Consider the following 20,719-nt stretch of genomic DNA (forward strand, 5'->3'; position numbering starts at 1 on the left):
CCATAGTCACTCCCAGGGTATACTCTGGGTAATATCTATAGCAAAAGAGGTTAGCGTGGAGCATGTGGCTGTGTACTACATGAATGACGTCTGTCAATAAATGACAAGTTTTTTTTAATAGAGTATTTTTATTAAACAATTTCAACATAACAAGATATCAAACCACATAATCAATCACAATATTTTTCCCCTCCCCCCCCAGGACTTCCCTCAGCTCCTCTCTCTGATTTCTTTGCACACATTGTTCTCTGCATATTATAAAATTATACATATCCTTGCTTTATCTATCATGTCTTCAACTAATAAATTTGTGGATGTTTATTCAAAACCTGCCAAGGAGTCCAGATCATTTTGTTGTCTTTTTAAGTAATTTGTTAAAGGTTCCCATTCTTCCTTGAAGTCACTGTTGTCCTTTTCATGCAGTTTATATGTCAATTTGGCCAGTTCCACATAACTCATCATTTTTTCTTGCTACTGTTCTTTCGTTGGGATTTCCTCATTCTTCCATCCTTGTGCTAACAAGACTCTTGCTGCTGTTGTAGCATACATGAATAAATTCTTTATTTTTCTTGGAAGGTCTTGTCCTACAATCCCTAAAAAAAAAATGCCTCTGGTATTTTTTTTACAAATGTCACTTTAAACATTTTTTTTTCAATTCATTATATATCATTTCCCATTTTTTTTAACTTCTCTGCATTCCCATCACATATGATAAAAAGTCCCTTCTTTTTCTTTACATTTCCAACTTTTGTTTGACCCGGTTTTATACATTTTTGCTATCTGTATTGGTGTTATATACCATCTATACATCATTTTCATATAATTTTCTTTCAATTCAAATAAATGGCATGTTGATGGATAGGCCGTAACCCTGTGGTCCTTGTGAACAGAACAGAACACCACACCACACCACACAGAGACAGACATTAATTCCTGGGAACAGTGCCCATAAAGTTTGCCACAACCGGTAAAATGTATAATAAAATCATATAAATCACTAGTATTTCCTAGAGATGTGTTGTTTATTTCCCTTTTGAGATCATCTACAAGACAACTGATAAAAGACCACAAAAGTTTATTTTCCTCTGGAGAGCATATATAAGACAACTGGGATTGGAATGCTGATCAACATTCAGAAGTATTATACAGCAGAACTCTCATTATGTGAATTGTGGGTGTCTGATGCATCTTATCTGAATTTCTCAAATGTCTTCCCACAGTGTATGATATCTGTGTATCCCGTTGTGAATTGCAGTATTTTTCCAACTGCGCTTCTGATTATCTAAACCTTTAAGCAGCAGCAGTGATACTATAAATCATATCCACCTACTCCCCATGGCAGATTGCACTGTATATAGGAACAGTGACTTGCCTGACCCATATTTCTTGAAATATTCCTCGGAGCACACAGATGGACTTCTCCTTCAATATGTGCAACATCTGTGAGAAGTTGTCTCAAATCAAAAGTTGTTACTGGCCCAAAGTGTCTAAAAGGTAAAGGTAAAGGTACCCCTGCCCGTACGGGCCAGTCTTGCCAGACTCTGGGGTTGCTGCGCCCATCTCACTCAAGAGGCCGGGGGCCAGCGCTGTCCGGAGACACTTCCGGGTCACGTGGCCAGCGTGACATCACTGCTCTGGCCAGAGCCAGAGCCAGAGCCGCACACGGAAACGCCGTTTACCTTCCCGCTAATAAGCGGTCCCTATTTATCTACTTGCACCCAGGGGTGCTTTCGAACTGCTAGGTTGGCAGGCGCTGGGACCGAACGACGGGAGCGCACCCTGCCGCAGGGATTCGAACCGCCGACCTTTCGATCGGCAAGCCCTAGGCGCTGAGGTTTTACCCACAGCGCCACCTGCGTCCCAAAGTGTCTATCCCCTGTCTATCCTTCATTCAGACAAGCAAGAGATACTATAGAGGGACAAAAATATGCAAGGTTCAAAGCAAATCTAGTGAGGGATGTGGGCCTGTGGAGAAGAGGAATGGCCTGGGAAGAATTTCAAGGCCCAGATATAGAGACTTAGATGTCTATATTTTGCCCTGTGGCCCGAGATTCCCCAGTCTACTGCATCTCTGTTAAGAATTATGATAGACTGAATTCCCCTCACAATTCTTACCTTTTCTAGCTTGTTGTTATCTACTTCATTATTAATGTTTATTTGTGAATTTAACTATGCAGATTTGTTTCTTCAATTATGCTACTGGATGAAGTATGGAGACACACATAAATTGTTTTAATATTGTGGCTCATCTGATATTTCCACACCAGGACAGAGGAGAGGAGTAAATATTTGAAACTGTTGTAATTTGAAAGAAGGAACAAGAGCAAAAGTTTGAAAAAAGGAATGCTACATTAAACCACTCGTATTCCGTGCTGATGGTATATAGCGATGCATTAAATTATTGGAGCAGCCCAGCTACCAAAGGAAGAAAGTTCAGTTTAATAAAAAGGAAAGTAATTCAGATTCTGTGCACAAGATAGACAATCTCTTACTTCAGTTCCCCAAAATTGTTTATTGGATTGTTGCTTCACTGGAGCTGCAAGATCCAATGTGGACTGACATATCTGTGACAGAATGCACCTGTATGGAAGGAAGCTTTGTGCTAAATGACAACTCACATACTCATGACAACCAACCGAGTACAAAGCTGAGTGAAATGTTTTAATATCATTTCCCCCTGAACTTTCCTGTTTCCTTAGAACTTGTTTGTGATTTCCCATTTCTTTTTACACTGCACTGGATCTGTGGTCATGGTGGTGATCATAGTATGAGGTCCACTTCACTTCACACATGGCCACTCATCTAGAAAAGGAGATGCCTGCAGACAGACAGCGGAAATGCTCTTCTGGTCTCCACCAGACTTCATGGATGTGTCTGCTGATGTTGTGTGTCCCAATCCATGACCATTACTCACAGGAAACACATGAACAGAACAGATTTCTACATAACTGTACACAGCTGGGCCCATCACCTCCTGGCAAATAGAAGGGGAAGAAATGGAGGCACTGAGCGATTTTACATTCTTGGGCTCCATGATCACTGCAGATGGTGACAGCAGCCACGAAATTAAAAGATGCCTGCTTCTTGGGAGAAAAGCAATGACAAACCTAGACAGCATCTTAAAAAGCAGAGACATCACCTTGCCAACAAAGGTCCGTATAGTTAAACCTATGGTTTTCCCAGTAGTGATGTATGGAAGTGAGAGCTGGACCATAAAGAAGGCTGATCGCCAAAGAATTGATGCTTTTGAAATATGGTGCTGGAGGAGACTCTTGAGAGTCCCATGGACTGCAAAAAACCTCTCCATTCTTAAGGAAATCAGCCCTGAGTGCTCACTGGAAGGACAGATCCTGAAGCTGAGGCTCCAATATTTTGGCCACCTCATGAGAAGAGAAGACTCCCTGGAAAAAACCCTGATGTTGGGAAAGATGGCGGGCACAAGGAGAAGGGGACGACAGAGGACGAGATGGTTGGATAGTGTTCTCGAAGCTACCAGCATGAGTTTGACTAAACTGCGGGAGGCAGTGGAAGACAGAAGTGCCTGGCGTGCTCTGGTCCATGGGGTCACAAAGAGTCGGACACGACTAAACGACCAAACATCAACGTACACAGCTGGCGGAAACAACAGAGCTACTTTTGACATCCCAAGTGGGATTTTTTAATCTTTCTGCCTTTAAACTCCAGATATCCCATCCCACTGCTTTCAAAAGTCTCTTCAGATTCAGAAACAATTTTCTGTGTGGCATTACAACATGCCATTTCTTATTGTTTAAGGAACATTAGCATAAGATCTCTTGGGTGCATGGAGTAAGCTGTGTGTGTTTCTGGATCCTAGCCATTACATACTTCACTGTGAGGGGTAAAAAAATCACACGTGTTTTGCACACAACAAAATTTATATCCATGTAATTTTCATACATTACAGTGGACATGGATATCTTTATCTATCTATGGATACACTACATGTTTTGGATACATCACCCCTGTAAAATTAGGAAAAATCTATAAGAATGGAGATAAAATGGAGGTGTAAAAATAAGGAAGGTGGTTTTTACCACATGTGGTGGACTTGTGAAAAAATCAAGAACTTCTGGGAGCTCATTTATAATGAACTAAAAAAAAATGTTTAAATATACTTTTGTTAAAAAACCTGAAAATTTTCTTCTGGGAATGATTGGCAATGAAATTAAGAAAGAGGACCAGACCGTATTCCAGTATGCAACAACAGCTGCTAGAATTTTAATCGCCCAAAATTGGAAATCAACCAATATCCCAACAGTAAGAGATTGGCAAAGTAAATCATTTGAATATTCAGAATTGGCAAAATTAACACAAAAAATTAGAGACCAGAAAGAAACAAAGTTTATTAAAGAATGGAATAAATTCATAACCTATATTGAAGTAGATTTTAAAAAATCCAAAGACCACAGTAGGCTTAATATAACCCTTCGACATACAAAAGTTTTAAAGAAAAACTGCGGGGGGAAATGTATTACATAACCCAAAACTGAGGTGGAGGGAAGTCAATAACCTACATGTTTGTCTTTGTTTTTTCCCCCTTCTTATAATTAAGTTATGTTGTTCTTATTCTTGTTTTTTTCCCCCGTGAAGAATTTATTTTCTGTACATATGTGTGTATAAATAAAGAGAAATTTTAAAAAAAGGAAAGTGGTTTGTCTGCTTATCCATTTGCCTGTTTGTCTGTTCTCTGTTGGTTTGGATGCCTCTCAACATATCATTACCAAACTCAGTTCAAGGGTTCATGAGTTGGGGGGTGGGGGTGGTCTTTGTTGACCCTGGGATGCTGGGTGTATTTAAAATCAAGATGGTGGGCTGAAATGTGACTTTGCATGGCTTCACCCAGTTTTTGGGCTTCACCCAAACTGTGCCAGTTTGGATGCCACTGAAGATATCATTGTCACCCCATTTGGCGGGACTTCACCAAATTTGGCATCCAGATTCCAACCTGTTCTGATTTAGAAGCTTCTAACGACACCATTGACTAACTCAGCAGGAGTGTTCCCAAGGGGAATTGGTGTTTGTCCAAGTTTGAACACCTGTGTAATGGTTATAAGGGGTTGTTCGTGCGTAAGTTGCCGCCACTCCTGGCTAGGTTGCCTGGTTAAACCTTTTCCTGGCTGGACAGCCCTTCACTTCGTGGCTGTTTCAGTCGCTAGCAGAATCCGTCAGTGGGCGTTTCTTGAACTTCTTCCAGCAAAGAAGTTCTTTGACGCCAAGTCTACGCCTACTTTCCCTGTGCGGAAGTCTTCTGCACAGGGTGGGTGTGGGTAGCGGAGGACCCGTGCTCTCCCCGCTGGTCTCCGGCGAGGAGTCCTGGAGCCCCCTCGCCGATTCCCCCATCTGCCCCCCTTTATCCCTGGTGTTACGCTGATTTCCTTCCCCAGCCGATGAGCTCCCTCTCTCCCTGCTGGGCCCTTCTGCAGCATCGCTTGGGAGCCTTGCCTCTACCTCTGGCTCCGATGTCAATTCCCTGACAACCTGGTACCATTCTGAATCAAGATGGTGGACAGAAACGTGACCATGGCAAGTTTTCTTATATGCAACTGCTGCGGCCAGAATGATTATAGCAAAAAATGGGAAGGGAGAAAAAACTCCCTCAATAAGAGAATGGAAAATAAGATTTTGTGAATATGTAGAATCAGCAAGACATACAGCAGTGGTAAGAAGCCAATCAGACCAAAAACTGATAGAGGAGTGGACTTGTGTGAAGGAATACACCAAAAAACATTGTTCTGGTATTAATATACTGATATGCAATGAATGAAACTTATAGAGTAAAACATTAAGAAGAAATGGGTATAAGATGAGATAGTCAAAAATAATATTGGTAACACAGTGAGGAGAAGAAAAGAAACAAAGGAATCCACATATAGGTGGAGGGAAGTCAAGATTTATGTCTGTATGTTTAGTTTATATGTTTGTTTTCTTTTTTGTAATCTAAGTTGAGAGGTGTATGTATCTATGTAGAATAAGATTGTTTAGTGTTCTGTTTTGTGTTTGTAAGTATTGCATTTATCAATAAAAGTTAAAAAGGAAAAAGGGGGGGAGAGAAATGTGACCTTGGTGTGCCTTCACCCAGTTTGGTGCCATAGGTCCAAAGTGTGCCTATTTGGATTACTCTTAATATATTATTGCCCAAGTGTTGGCATGAAGGTTTGCAACTGTGCTCATTTGGATGCCTCTCAATATATCGTCTCTGAACTCAACACAAGGGTTCCTGAGGTGGAGATCTTCCTCAATATTTGAATGCCAGGTGTGGTTTTTTTGTGTCCAGTTAGTGGACCAAAATGTGTCTTTGGCATGACTTTATTCAATTTGGCATGGCCCAAAACTCATAAATCACACTACCCATTGAAAATCACAGTATTTTTCATTTCCCAAAATTCCTTGGCAGTGCCGGGCACTTTCTGCTATACCTCCCTGTTTCCCATGTAGGAAAAATGATACACAAAACATCCCCCAAGAACACTAGCTGTACATCAATACAAGCCGAAGCCCTATTTCATCAGCAGTCAGAATAAAGATAGCACAGGTGCAAAATGGAGATCACCTTTGCAACTGATTGGGAATGACACTTCCTTCTGGCACACATAATATTCTTCCTGATTCCTCTGGCCATCTGACAGAATGGCCTGTAATGCTAGATTTTTGCACAGGGAAAAGCCACAGAGGCAAACATATTGTGTGAGTTATTACGGACATTTCACTTCATGACAGAATGCTGAAATGCAAAATTACTCTATGCTGCATGTGCATCTTGGGATGCTACTGCATGCATTACAAATTAATATAGGATGCTGGATATTCAAAAATGAATGTGAGAAGCCATCCCTACTGTCTAGGGTATTGATGGAAAGGAAATAATATTCACCGTGAATGACATCCATTGCTTAATTCCAGCCAAGTAACACTTTGCCCATTTAAATTCTAGTGTATGCAGTATTCTGAGCATGGTGTATATATATATATATATATATATTACTTTGCTCTGTACATTAGGTGTGGAACTTGAGATATTACAAATGAATTCTGAACAATTCTCCCCAATTTTAAAAATTCTAGCCATGTTCCAAACAGTTCAGGTTGGTGTACTTGAGGTCTGTCTCGCTGTGTACTCAAACTGTGCTGTGTTGGACCACTGTAGCATTTCCTGAAGGCCACCCAATGTTATGTTTCAGGAATTTGAACTCATATATTTCTGGGAATGCACCATATTGATTCTCCTTTGAGTTTGTCACAGGGGAGAGGGAGGGAATGTTTAGCGGGCTTATTTAGCCTGTCTTTTCTCCTTGCTTTCGTGAGTTCAAATGTTTGTGTGTGCGATCTGAGTGTTGCTCACTCCAGATCATATATCTGAAACTGGTTAGCTTTTGGAGCAATGACAACTTAAGAAGATTCCTGCTGGAATCTGACAAAGGAACCTTCTGCTGCAGCATCCCATATCAGCTATGGAGAGCCAGATGCCTTCTAAAAAGTATATACAGCATGAACATAGAAGCCTTTCCCTGTTGCTTATTTTCAACATCTGATGTTCAGAAATATAAGCATTTGAAATTTGAAGTATCTTGGTGTTATGTACTGAGTTGAATAGGATCCAAAATGCATCAGTCTGATTGGCACTAGAACAATAGGATCCAGAATGCATCAGTCTGATTGGTGCACCGGAGCCATCCAATCCAGCTCCAGATGGAAGTGAATCCACAACCTGATTGGCCTACAGGAGAATCCCGGAATTAGCCAATCACGTGGGGCCCATTGTGTAAATAATGTATATAAAGCAGACATTCTGGAGGAACTTCCATTCCTCCTCACCACTATGAGCTGAATAAAGAGCATGAAATCCACTCTCGACTCCGAGTATATTTCACTTGGCATAGCTAAAGAGTGGGACCTGCAACAAAATGTTGCAATGTTGAGTGTTCCTCTTCAGGGTGAGTTTTCTATGCCTCCCTTTATTTGCTACTTCAACGAGTCTTGAGGTCCCGTCCCCCCCAATATCCCTGTTGTGTGTGGATGGTGCTGTTTTGATTTCATAAGATTCAGCACCTTTTTCAAGAGCTCCACTCAAGTGCTTGCATAAATCTCTGTAGCCTCACTTCCATTGTCACTCCCCCTGCCCCCTGCAAGTGAAAGCTTACTTACTGCAGGGGAAGAGAGCAATAGTTATGGCTACCCCACTTAAAATAACTGTTAGTTTCATAGACATTTGGAAGGAATTGGGCCTTACTTATATGGACTGTTGTGTTTTGTATGGGAATGCATACCATATTTTTTGCCCTATAGGACGCACTTCCCCCCTCCAGAAATGAAGGGGAAATGTGTGTGCATCCTATGGGGCAAATGCAGGCTTCAGCTCCAAATTTGTCTGGCAGGGCGAAAAGCCCAGAATTAAGTTTAAAATATTAACTGATGCAAAAGAAAGAGGGGGGTTTGCCCTGCCAGACTTAAGGTTGTATTATGAATCAGCAGCTTTCTGCTGGTTGAAAGATTGGCTGCTTCTTGAAAACACTGATGTTTTAGATTTGGAAGGATTTAATAACGCTTTCGGATGGCATGCATATCTGTGGTATGACAAGGTTAAAATTCATAAGACTTTCAAGAACCATATTGTTAGGAAAGCAGTGTTTAATGTCTGGACAAAATATAAGGACTTATTAGAAAATAAGACCCCAAGGTGGTTATCACCTATGGAAGCTAAGGCTCTGAAAAGACCCAATATGGAGGCCAAATGGCCGAAGTATTGGGAAATATTAGAAAAAGATGGAGATAATTGGAGGCTGCAGAGTTTGGAGAAACTAAAAGATAAAGTGCGAAATTGGCTACATTATGCTCAGATTAAAGAGGTGTTTAAATTGGATAAAAGATAGGATTCCAGGTGGAAAAATCGAAGTTGGAAACAGAACTGTTAGAACCTAAGACTAAGGTACTTTCAAGAATGTACAACTTGCTGTTAAAATGGAATACACAGGATGAAACGGTTAAATCAGCTATGATAAAATGGGCACAGGATATTGGGTACAATATCATGTTTGTTGACTGGGAAAGGTTATGGACCACTGGTATGAAGTTCACGGCATGTAATGCCTTGAAAGAGAATATTATGAAAATGATATATAGGTGGTACATGACCCCAGTCAAGCTTGCAAAAATATATCACCTGTCTGATAATAAGTGTTGGAAATGTAAGGAAACTGAAGGAACGTTCTTTCACCTCTGGTGGACTTGCCCTAGGGTTAAGGCTTTCTGGGAAATGATATACAATGAGCTGAAAAAGGTATTTAAGTATACCTTCACTAAGAAACCAGAGGCCTTTCTTCTGGGCATTGTTGGCCAGAGGGTGTTAAAGAAGGACCGAACATTTTTTATGTATGCAACAACAGCAGCAAGGATAAAGGTAAAGGTACCCCTGCCCGTACGGGCCAGTCTTGACAGACTCTGGGGTTGTGCGCCCATCTCACTTAAGAGGCCAGGGGCCAGCGCTGTCCGGAGACACTTCCGGGTCACGTGGCCAGCGTGACATCGCTGCTCTGGTGAGCCAGAGCCGCACACGGAAACGCCGTTTACCTTCCCGCTGGTAAGCGGTCCCTATTTATCTACTTGCACCCGGAGGTGCTTTCGAACTGCTAGGTTGGCAGGCGCTGGGACCGAGCAGCGGGAGCGCACCCCGCTGCAGGGATTCGAACCGCCGACCTTTCGATCGGCAAGTCCTAGGCACTGAGGCTTTAACCCACAGCGCCACCTGCGTCCCTGCAGCAAGGATACTTGTCGCCAAATACTGGAAAACCCAAGATTTGCCCACACTGGAAGAATGGCAGATGCAACTGATGGACTATATGGAACTAGCAGAAATGACCGTCAGAATCCGAAACCTGGGAGAGGAAGCAGTGGAAGAGGAATGGAAGAAATTTAAGGACTATTTACAAAAACATTGCAAATTGTTTGAGTGCTAAGATGGATGCGAGACTGAAAATGACATGGCACCATTAAGTTAGTTGAAAAGAATATGAGAATGAGTGAACTTTAAGAGAAAGATAAACTTTGAATAAATAACATGCCCAAATCAGGGACTTAAGACTTAGACAAAAGCATTCAAAGTTAGGGACACAATATTGGAAATTTATAGAATAAGAATTGAAACAAGGTGATAAATTGCTGGTTAAAGTTGTATAAATTTGGAACGCAGGAGCGAGAGATGTGAGGAAGTCTAAAAAGCAAAGAAAATATGGTTACTAAAAGATGTTAATTTTATATTTTCTTTTCTTGTTTTGTTTTCTGTTTGTTCTGTTATATTTTCTATTGTACTAATAAAATCTTTAATTTTTTTTTTTTAAAAAATGCAGGCTTCAGGAAGCTATCTGCAAGCCTGCGGAGCCCGGCAGGAACTCCCGTGGGCTCCGAAGGCTTGCTGATAGCTGCCTGAAGCCTGAAGCCCGGGGAGCATGGCACTGCCCGGGCTTAGCGCAGCTATCCTCAAGCCTGCTGGACCCCCAACCCCGAGGCTAAAAACAAAGCCAAGATAGCTAGCGGGATCCACCCCGCTCGCTGTCATGGCTTCTTTGCTCTTTGGGGCTTGGGGGGGGGAAATATATTTTTTTCTTTATCCCCCCCCCCAAAAAAAAATTAAGTGTGCCCTATGGGCCGGTGCGCCCTATCGGGCGAAAAATACCGCATATTTTTCTGTCTGTTTCCTGGGGATTTTAGGGTTAACCAGTGTAGCTTGCTGGGAAGAACCAGTGATGTAAAGGGCTTTTTAAAAAGTCAGGTACTCTGGAAGTGGGCAGATCAAGGTGGATCTCAGCTTAATAAGGAAAGGCTTTTCTACACTTGGGAGAGAAAGGCAGAAAAGGAGGACTGTGCGAGAAGAACAAAGGAGCTTGCATAAAAAACTGTCTTGAGAGAAGGCACTGAGAGATGGTGCAGAGGATTGCATCTAATCCTTGTTTGTTCTTCTGCTCTGTTGGGTTTTCTGCAACTTTTTCCATACAATATCTTTTTCTTAAAACTCGGAATCTTGAACAACATGTTTCATAAATCTTTGTGGTCTCTTTTTAATATAAAGACCCTCACACCTGGAAGCCATAACCTCTGCTACTTGGACAGGTTTCAGGAAGACCCCCAGGGAAGCATTTAGGCCATTTGATAGGGAGCAGACTGGTAGAGATAATTCCCCCCTTTATCTGGTGGCAATGAGTTCTTAAAGTGGGAATGGGAAGGTGCAAGCAGAAGGGAATACACTGCTGTGACCCGGATCTCTCTTCCACAGGCAACACCAGACCCAGGGTGGCTGGGAAGCGGCTGTCACAGACATCAAGGAAATGTATGTCTTTTTATTTTTTTCATTACAAGCCATTATTCTTCATAGTGGGACGGGGTGGAATACTGAAAGCCCGTTGCTTGGTGAATCCATCTCCTACACTCACCTTGTACGTTTCCTGTCTTTAATGTCACTGTTTGTATTTAGAATTATTTCAAGGACATTTCATGCTATCCTAGATTCCACAGACAGCCAGAAGAAAGAGAAATTTGGAGTCGTGGCCTGAAACAGAATCTCATCACATTTTGGAATGTTGTATGTGGCACAGACAGACAGACATTTGCTTATGGAGAAAAATAATGCATGCAATGGTTTTCAGTAGCATTGGAATATATCTCCTCTTAGAAATTGTTACAGGGGCAGCTGAATTGCACCATAGGTGGAATTTGATGGCAGATAAATAATTCAGTGCGCAGTCCTACTGCTGTGTTACACAGGGAAATAACTCATCCATGCACATGAGCAAAATGCATCTTTGCCATAACTGCCTCTCCGTTCTGTGGGAAGAAGAGATAGCAACGATGGAGCTTGAGACTCAGCATAACAAAGGCAGATGTGGTCCGACTTTTTAAAGGGGGGGGGTAGTTGTGGAAAATGGGGAGCCTGGTGGTTTCTTGCGGGTGATCATTAGGCAAGGAGCTGCACATGTCCTTTCTATGTAGTAGGAAAAATACTTGGAGAGTGTGCATGTGGGAAGCATACTTTCAATACTGTGTAATGGTAAGAGCTTTCTGTACAGACAATGCAGCCCAGTTTTGTTTATTCTGAGCTGGCAATAGCTCTCCATCAGGAGCTGCACCAAAGTTTTACTCATTTTGAGGCGTGAGTTTCAGGTCAAAACAGTTGCCTTGAGTATTATTTTTGAAGGGTGTCAGGACCTAATGTTGAGAACAACTGTTGTTCATGGCCATGTTTCCCCCATTCTGTAGCTGTTTTAGCACCATTATGTCATTTATTTACTGAGTTGAAAGAAAACGTGGGCTTTCATTTCAGTGAGTAAAGAATTTTGCTGTCCTTTGAGACAACGTTCCTTCAAAAGTCATCGCCCAAAGATGAGGGGACTGTTTTCTGAAAGTACTCCAACTCAGCCCTAGACCTTGATATCTGTGAGAGCTTTATGTATTGTATTGTATTGTATTGTATTGTATTGTATTGTATTGTATTGTATTGTATTGTATTGTATTGTATTGTATAATATTACATTGCTTTGCATTGTCTTTATACAACACCTTTTTATCCAAAGAGCTCATAGTGGCATAGATAGTTCTTCCCCTCCTCATTTAATCCCCACAACAACCCTGTGAGGTAAATTAGGCTGAGAGGCAATGATTGGCCTTAGGTCACCCAGGGAGCTTCATGGCCAATTGGGGATTCGAACCCTGGTCTTCCAGATCCTAGTTGGACACTCTAATTTCTACACCACACTGCTTCTCTCTTGTAGTGGTGCGGGTGGTGCTGTGGTCTAAACTACTGAGCCTCTTGGTCTTGGCAATCAGAAGGCCGGTGGTTCGAATCCCCACGATGGGGTGAGCTCCCGTCGCTCTGTCCCAGCTCCTGCCAACCTAGCAGTTCATGCAAGTAGATAAATAGGTGCCGCTGCAGCAGGAAGGTAAATAGCATTTCCATGCACTCTGGTTTCTGTCACGGTGTTCCGTTGCGCCAGAAGTGGTTTAGTCCTGCTGGCCACATGACCCGGAAAGCTGTCTCTGGAAAAATGCCGGCTCCCTCAGCCTGAAAGCGAGATGAGCGCTGCAACCCTATAGTCGCCTTTGACTGGACTTAACCGTCCAGGGGTCCTTTACCATTTAACTTACTGGTTCCCTCATTGTGCTCTCATGCAATCTATTGTTTTAAATTGAAAACTTAGACTGTTAGAGCTACTTGCACACATCTGCTCTAACACTGATCTTTGGCCTCTTCCGTATCAAGAAAGTGATGTTTTGTACATTGCCATTCATGAATATCCACATGCTGATAAAACTAGGTATAATTACATTTCCTCCCCACATAACATAATATTTACAAATACATTCATGAGTATATGTCTGGATATACATGTGGAATTCAGGAAGGAAATTGGGGAGCACAAGAAATGCTGGAAAAGGTTGGTTTGGGCTTTTGTTTTCTTTTTGGCTGTCATGGAAGGCACAAGGACATAGCTTGATTCTATTTTTCCTCCAAGCAAGTGATTTGTTTCTTATGCCTTCAAGGAGGCAGAGTGTTCTTCCTCTCCTTTGAGCTAGCTGAAGAACTTGTGGCTGTTCAAGGAAGCAACAGTCGCTTTGAAACTGGGACACTGTATAGTGCAAATGCTCCCCAGAGGGATTTGAACCTTGAAGAAATCTAGATGCGCCTTCAGACAGCAGTGGCCTTTTATGTCATTGAAACACACAGCTGATTGATGCCACCTGGCCTATCCACATCTTTTAGCACAATGTTCTTCAGAGAGTAACCTTCAGGTGTCACCCAAATAGCAGAAAAGAAAAAGAAAGATAACAGAGTCGCCATCAATACGCTCCCGCCCCCAGCATGCTAGAGTAATAAAATCATGCAGAATTGGCCCTGTAAAATAAATAAAAGCAATAATACTTAAGCACGGGATATATTGCATTGCCATATTTATCAAAAGCCCCCACAAGAAATGTAAAATCATTAACATAACTAATATTGCCTAAAGACTGAGGGAAGCAAGGAGGAGTGAGCATGAATCAGACATTTTGGTGCCTTATCTTCTTCAAGCAGGGAAGTAATTTTAGAAGGTTTCAGCAAAACATTTGAAATTTTCAGTCATTTAACATTCTTCAGACTATTAAACATTAGGAAAAAAAAAAACAATTAACCGCAGCAGAAAAGGGGGAAATGAAACCAAGTGAAATATGCACCAGCTGACTGGCTTCTCGCAAGCCTCAGTGCAAGGTTTCCATGGGAACCAAACTAGGACATCCATTTCCAACTAGACAAATACAGTGGTACCTCGGGTTACGGACACTTCAGGTTATGCGTTTTCAGGTTGTGCACCACGCCAAACACAGAAGTTACTTCTGGGTTTTGGCGCTCGCACATGTGCAGAAGTGCTGAATCATGCTTTGCGCATGTGCAGAAGCACCAAATCACGACCCGCGTGTGCGCAGATGCGACGCTGCAGGTTGCGAACGCTGCGGGTTGCAAACGTGCCTCCCGCACGGATCACGTTCACAACCTGAGGTTCCACTGTAAGTTACCCAGTCCTGCAAGGACCTCTATGAAGATGTATTCTTTAAACTTGAACAACTCCCTAAACTTCAGCAATGAGCCTATTGTGGCCTACAATTACCAACAGAATATTAAAAGGAAAGTTATATTTTAAAGCAACCACATTCTACTGGAACATTTATATATCCACGTTGTTTTAGTCTTGTGTTGATTTCATTAATGGATCTCAGACTAGGACCCCACCTATACTATGGATTTAAAGTATCATTATACCACTTTAAACAGTCCTGGCTATCCCCAAAGAATCCTGGGAACTGTAGTTTGTTAAGGGTTCTGAGAGATGTTTGATGACCATCACAGAACTACAATTCTGATTGGGTGGTTTGGCACTTAATCCCCTTTCCAGGGAACTCTGGGAATTGTAGTTCTGTTTGAGGGAATAGGAGGTCTCCTAAGAACTCTCAGCACCCTTAACAAACTACAGTTCCCTGGATTCTTTGGGGGAAACCAAGTGGTATGATGCTGCTCTAAATGTGTAGTATGGATGGGGCCTTGCTATTGCAAGATTATATAAAGAAAATACCAGCAACGATAAAGGAATGTCACCCATTCCAATTGCAGGTGATAATTACAAAGGAACAGGATGCCATCAAAAATGCTATGTAAAAATGACATGTGAATAGAAAGGTCACATTTCCTCTTCTTCTTCTTCTTCTTCTTCTTCTTCTTCTTCTTCTTCTTCTTCTTCTTCTTCTTCTTCTTCTTCTTCCTATTGTTGTTGTTGTTGTTTAGTCATTTAGTCGTGTCCGACTCTTCGTGACCCTATGGACCAGAGCACATCAGACACTCCTGTCTTCCACTGCCTCCCGCAGTTTGGTCAAACTCATGTTAGTAGCTTCGAGAACACTGTCCAACCATCTCATCCTCTGTCGTCCCCTTTTCCTTGTGCCCTCCATCTTTCCCAACATCAGGGTCTTTTCCAGGGAGTCTTCTCTTCTCACGAGGTGGCCAAAGTATTGGAGTCTCAGCTTCAGGATCTGTCCTTCCAGTGAGCACTCAGGGCTGATTTCCTTCAGAATTGATAGGTTTGATCTTCTTGCAGTCCATGGGACTCTCAAGAGTCTCCTCCAGCACCATAATTCAAAAGCATCAATTCTTTGGCGATCAGCCTTCTTTATGGTCCAGCTCTCACTTCCATATATCACTACTGGGAAAACCATAGATTTAAGTATAAGAACCTTTGTCGACAAGGTGATGTCTCACTTTTTAAGATGCTGTCTTAAAAACTGGAGATGTTCCATGAGGGATTGAAGAGACTCTTTTTGTCTCAAGTGTAAGTAGGATTTATAATTCTTTCTGCATTCTGCTTCTTTCACTATCCCTCAAGATTTAGAAACATAGGGTAGGTTTAGCTGCCAGGTGCCCCAAATTCAGCACAGAGATATAATCAATGAAGTATCTAGAACTCATTTCCTTATTATTTTCCTTCTTCTCCCCTAGGTTTCGAAGGCTCTGAAGGATCTGTGGGCTGCTGGTCTCCTGCTGTCACAAGCCGAAGATCCACCCCCTGGTCTGGGATGAGGAGGTGGATGTAATAAACAACGACAAGCTGGAGAAGGTGGAAATAAGGATATTCATAAGACCATGCAACCAGGGAATGGATGCCACCGATACCAACATGGATGCTGAGTGCTCATCTTTGTTCATCAGGAACAGGGAGGCCAGAGATAATTTGGATCACTGGGGGGGGGGGGCAGCTCCCTGATTCAAGAAGAGTCAGGAATGGGATGAGGAAAGGAGAAAGGAAGAATAATGTAAGCCACCTTGAGATTGTTGTAGAAAGGTAATATTAAGAATCGTTTCTCTTCTTTTGTCCAACAGTTGTGGGCATGGGAGGAAGCCCAGGTCTTGCTGCAGGAGTCTATGGTTTGGCTCCTTCCCTTGTGGATACTTTCCCCAAAAAGGAAAGAGGAAGAAGCCCTAGTGAAAGAATAATGGATACCAAATCCTATGGAAGATGCAGAAATGGTGAAGCCTACCGGAAAAAACAAGAAATTAAGATAAACTGATTAATTCTGTTTATAAATTCTGTTAATAAAAGATAAATTCTGTTTATAAAAGAGTGGAAATGGTTTATTGAATATTTACAAATAAACTGTAAACGGAAAAGAACATTGCAATAACTTGCAGTTTTATAAAAGTATATATATATATATATATATATATTTACAGTAGATGAATAAAAGAGCAAATTTGGATATGCAGAAAATTTATAAAAAATAAAATTTAAGGAACAGTAGAAAGAGGGGGATGGAAGTCAAATTTTGAAATGTTAAAATGATTGAAAAACAATTGAAATGTATAAAATTGAAAATCATAAATACTGGTAATAAAAAAAGAATGTCCTCCTGGACTTTTTGGTCTTCCAGGAAAAAAGCCACAAGTGGGGTGCCACAGGGTTATGTCCTGGGCGCATCGCTGTTCAATGGCTTTACAAATATAAGGTTTTGCATTTAGGCAGAAAGAACCAGATTCACAAATATGGGGGGGGGGCACCTGGCTTACTAGCAGTACAAGTGAAAAGGATCTAAGGGTCTTGGTGGACCACAAGCTTAACATGAGTCAACAGTGTGATGCAGCAGCAAAAAAAGCTAATGCTATTCTAGGCTGCAACAACGAAGTACAGTGGTACCTCGGTTTACAAACACTTTGGGTTACAGACTCCACTAACCCAGAAGTAGTACCTTGGGTTAAGAACTTTACCTCAGGATGAGAATAGAAATCGCGCGCCGGTGGCATGGTGACAGTGGGAGGCCCCATTAGCTAAAGTGGTACCTCAAATTAAGAACAGTTTCAGGTTAAGAACGGACCTCCAGAACAAATTAAGTTCATAACCAGTATAGTAACTGTATAGTGTCCAGATCAATTGAAGCAATAGTGCCACTCGATTTAGCCTTGGTCAGACCACACCTGGAATACTGTGTCCAATTCTGGGCACCACAATTTAAGATGGATGCTGTCAACCTGGAACATGTGCAGAGGAGGGTGACCAAGATGATCAAGGGTGTGGAAACTAAGGCTTACGATGAACGCTTGAAGGATCTGGGTGTGTTCAGCCTGGAAAAGAGGAGACTGAGAGGAGAGCTTCAAATATCCTAAGGGCTGTCACATGGAAGAGGGAGGATGCTTGTTTTATCCTGCTCCGGATGGTAGGATTCGAACAAATGGCTACAAGTAAAAAGAAAGGAGATTCTGACTAATCATTCGTAAAAAAACTTTCTGACAGTAAGGGCTGTTTGGCAGTCGAACAGACTCCCAGAAGAGGTGGTGGACTCTCCACCCTTGGGGGTTTTTAAGCAGAGGTTGGATAGACATCAGTCATGGATGGTTTCACTGAGATTCCTGTGTTGCAGGGGGTTAGACTAGATGACCCTTGGGTCCTTTCCAACTCAAAGATTCTATGATTCTCAAAAACCAAAAGATATTGTAGACCAGATCTGATAGTTAAGTGAGGAAGGATGAATTGAGTTAAGCTTACAAGAGTTGCCCTCTTTCTGCAGCATAATCCACCATCATTAAGCCGCGGATGCAAGCATTATGGGAGATAATATTTTATTATTATCCCCCAGCCCCCAAGTACAATAGGATGAGTTGCAAATGGTACAGATGCCTTACATCTATCTTAAAGACATTGGCAATATTCTTTTGACATTTTACTCCTAATCAGAAGTAAAGTTTTTGAAATGTACCGTATTTTTTGCTCTTTAAGATGCACCAGACCACAAGACGCACCTAGTTTTTGGAGGAGGAAAACAAGAAAAAAAATATTCTGAATCTCAGAAGCCAGAACAGCAAGAGGGATCGCTGCGCAGTGAAGGCAGCAATCCCTCTTGCTGTTCTGGCTTCTGTGATAGCTGCGCAGCCTGCATTCGCTCCATAAGACGCACACACATTTCCCCTTACTTTTTAGGAGGGAAAAAGTGAGTCTTATAGAGCAAAAAATACGGTACTTCATTCTTTTCTTTCTAGCATTATGGTCCTTCTATCATAAGACAAGGCACACCTTAACAATGATAAAATTATAAATAGTGCTATAATAATAAATTTCTTCTCACACAAAAATACAATTTCCCTAAGATTATTCCACAAATGTCCTCCGCAACTATGATTCCAACCACTAAAGTAAAGTGAAGTATCACATTTTTTACATGGTGTTTCTCAGAGTATAAGTAAGATGCTGAAATTAAGTGGCTGGAAGTTATTAAACATTCTACATACTTGCTTTGTTTGTTTTGTTTTTGTACTACCCTTTCAGGCAGAGAAAGCTCGGAAGAGAAAAGCAAAAAGATAAATTGACATGGGTATGTTCTTTTTTCTCTGTAGGTTTTAGAGTTCATTAAAGTAGCATTTTAACAGTATGCTGCTGTATTTATACCTTTTTATGCCTCTTTGGTTGACACCAAGATAAATGGATCAGTGGAAATTGCAATCACCATTAACATTTTCATGGGAAAAAATGGTGCTGAAGTTGCAGTTAAGATGATTACTTGGAATTGATTTTGCCCTATTAAAAGACACTCTAATTACTGAGAAACAGGAAAAGCTGAAACACCCTTCATGCTAATAGCCCTGATTAGAATAGATTTGCAACAAGCTTTAACTACACAGATTAATAACTTGAACCATCATATATAAGAAAACCATTCCTGGAATTTCTGAAGTCACGGAACTCAAGCATGACTCAGGAATAGAACTCTATGTGAGCAGATGAAGAGGCTCATTTCAATATGTTGAGTCAGGCTTGATTTTCATTGGCTTTGATTGGCTGCCATCTTGGGGCACATTTGGTGCAAAAGGCAGAGCTTGCTTGGCCTCCACTTTTTCTGGGCTTGGCTGTGCCTTGTGAGCCACTTTGAGAGGCCTTTTTGTACAGAGCAGCAGCATAAAAGTTGCAGTATCACCACCATCATCGATGTAAGCACAGAGCACCCAGGTGCACCCTGGAGTCCTCCAAAATATGCACCCTTCCTCTGCCTGCAGGCAAAATGATGGGCATTCTGATAAATAAGTTGTTGCTTATTTTATCCATTCATACTATGCAACCATGCTAGACCTGCTCTCAGTACTGTCTCCAACTCGTCTCCCCTCCCCTCTCCAGCATCCTTTCCCCACTACATCTTTTGTCACCTTGTGATGGCAGCCATTTTGCTCCCACAGTGCCCTGGGATGTCTGGGGCATGTTGAGGTCCTAAAACATGTCAGCACATGCTGTCAGAAAAGATTGGTCCTCTTATTGGCACCGCCCAATTTGACAAAGAAAAAAAGGCGTACCCTCAATTAATGAGGCAAGCAGTTCTCCTGGGCTTTTCTATGCCAATGTCTTTTAGGAGGACAAATTCACCACCACAAAGTAGGAATGTCAGAGACTTTAAATGAAAATGGAACTGGGAGTAGAAATTGCCAGAGTTAGCATGTCAAGAACAGAAATCAGTCTGGAGAATATGATAAGTGTTCACTGTTGCTATTTTCAGTCAACAGACAATGTGTAATTGATGATCCCCCAGCCAATTTGCAATTTGTTTCCTTTGCATTGGAATGAATGGTGTGAAATGACATGATTATAATGTAATTAAATATGCAAAATCTCATCATTGTGAACAGCCAGGCAAATAATGTGTTTTTTGCTGAAAGCTGGACTGCAGTGAAACAGAAACAGTGTTGAACTTGGTGAGCATAGGGTTGAATGAAAATCAATACCTTCTTACATCCTTACCACAAGGATCACTATAATGATATTTTGGCAAACCTTATTTCAGTCCTACTATGCTTGTCTATGCTATCCAGGCAACAGACAGATGACCACCTTCATGATTGATGCCTTATGGGTGTTGATGATCAGCACTGTGATCAATCAAGACACTCCAGAGTTTTTGCTTCCTTAAGAGTAGAGTTGTGTGTGAGCAGGAAAAATAAACCTTGAGATATTTCACTAATCTTAACCAAATCCTATTATTTTTGCTCAAAGTGGCTGTGGATAGTTTACCTAAGCAGGATGTTCCAAATTCATTTTGAGTTTTGCTCAGGGAGTGTGCTGTGGCCCAATGGCCCAAAGGCAAACTCCTTGCTTTTCTTCTGTGTGTCCCTGAGCAAACAAACAAAAAAACCCTCCGAATAACTGCAAGGTTTACCATT

At 41.7% G+C, this 20,719-nt stretch overlaps 1 long non-coding RNA gene across 2 annotated transcripts in view; it reads right to left on the reverse strand.

The window, feature by feature from the left end:
- LOC310847542 overlaps positions 1 to 20,719 on the reverse strand; it is a 59,529-nt gene that overhangs the window by 14,451 nt on the left and 24,359 nt on the right. The window contains exon 3 of one of the 2 annotated variants that reach the window (XR_014565884.1): positions 11,648 to 11,832. The exons of the other annotated variant lie outside the window; for it this stretch is intronic. This is a non-coding gene — a long non-coding RNA (uncharacterized lncRNA). Of the gene's footprint in view, positions 1 to 11,647; positions 11,833 to 20,719 lie in introns of those variants that run through there. 2 annotated transcript variants of the gene reach the window in all.

Source organism: Podarcis gaigeae (genome assembly GCF_964106915.1).
Source record: "Podarcis gaigeae genome assembly, chromosome: 6".
NCBI lineage: Eukaryota > Metazoa > Chordata > Lepidosauria > Squamata > Lacertidae > Podarcis > Podarcis gaigeae.